Consider the following 1646-nt stretch of genomic DNA (forward strand, 5'->3'; position numbering starts at 1 on the left):
TTCAATTCAAAATTCTAAAAATACAAATAATATATCAAAAAATTAAGAAAAATAAAACTAATTCAATTCAAAATTCTAAAAATACAAATAATATATCAAAAAATTAAGAAAAATAATACTAGTTCAATTCAAAATGTTAAAAATACAAATAATATATCAAAAAATTCAGAAAAATAATACTAATTCAATTCAAAATGTTAAAAATACAAATAATATATCAAAAAATTCAGAAAAATAAAACTAATTCAATTCATCAAACACCTTATGTGCATAAGAGGAACCAAAAGCAAACCTACACCCACTTGTGAAGAGAATGGCTCCAAATGGCTAAGTGTTGGCTGCTGGATGGGTATATATAGGGGAGGGGCTTTAGTTGCGGTTGGCCTGGCAAACCGTGACTAAAGGTGCCCGAAGGCCTTTAGTCGCGGTTGTCCTGGCCAACCGCGACTAAAGACCCTCACATGCGCCAGCTGGCCACCGAGCGCCCTGGGCCCAGGCCTTTGGTCGCGGTTCACCTCCAGAACCGCGACTAAAGGTCCCATTAGTCGCGGTTCCTACAGCTTCGCGACTTATGGGGCTGGACGGAAGCCTGTTTTTCCACCAGTGTATCATGAAAACCGTCACGGATAGACCTACTGGGCCTAGCTTTCCTCCCCTCATACAAACATCCAGACCATCTCAAATTGCTCCTACTGATGTGGCATAGTCATATTAGTTACATTGTAATTTGAATTTTTAATACTATAAAAAAACAAGGATCCTAATGAAATTAGATGGCTCCAAACTGAATGAATAAACTTATGTATAGCATACAAACACGTGGGGCCAACATGAATCAGGTCTAGTACCAGGCACCAAAGGACAAAGACACTGAAACAGGATGAAGCAAAGCGCGCGAAGGAAAAAACGTTCAAGTCGTGTACGCGGCAAAGTCCGAAACTGGAAGCGCGCGGAGGAGAAACATTCAAGTCGTTGACGCGGGGAGTTAAAATTTTTGGGAGCCAACCCATTTATCTCCACAGCCCACCAGCCCGAGAGGCCACAGCCTCGTGCCTCTCCACATGACCACGCAAACCCTAATCCGCCTCCGCCCACAGCTGCCGCCTCCTCTCCCTCTCTACTCCCGATTCAGATCCATGCCCAGCCTCCCTCGACGCGCGACTGCCACCCCCTTGATCTCCCATTCTCTCGCGCCGCCGCCCCAACCATATCCCGCTCCACCTCCGTCTCCCACCCTCTATCGCTCCTCCACCGCCCCCACACTCTCCCCTATGCAGCCTGCTCAGATCCGCGATGGGGGCACACGCGACAGTAGCGGCGGTCCCGCATCCGCGTAAAGGTCATCCCCCTGTTTGTCGTCATGGGCGCGGTGGTCATGAGGTCGGCGAGATGGACGTTGTCGCCTACCCGCTGCCCAGGACCAAGGACGGCGGCCCCGACGCTCCTGTCTTCACAATCTCGGTCTAGGAGAGGAGGGGTTGACCACTGTTTTATTCAGCACTGCTTGGCCTTATTCTCATCGCCACAAGTTGGAGGGGAGGGGAGGTTTACAGAGGGTCCAGGGGCGAGGAGGCAGGCCCGACGACGGCCGAGGTTGGGAGGGGAGGAAGCAGAGGAGGGAGGCGAGGGCCGACGGGTCGGGGCGA

This window comes from Triticum dicoccoides, chromosome 4A (genome assembly GCF_002162155.2).
Source record: "Triticum dicoccoides isolate Atlit2015 ecotype Zavitan chromosome 4A, WEW_v2.0, whole genome shotgun sequence".
In the NCBI taxonomy this organism is placed as follows: domain Eukaryota; kingdom Viridiplantae; phylum Streptophyta; class Magnoliopsida; order Poales; family Poaceae; genus Triticum; species Triticum dicoccoides.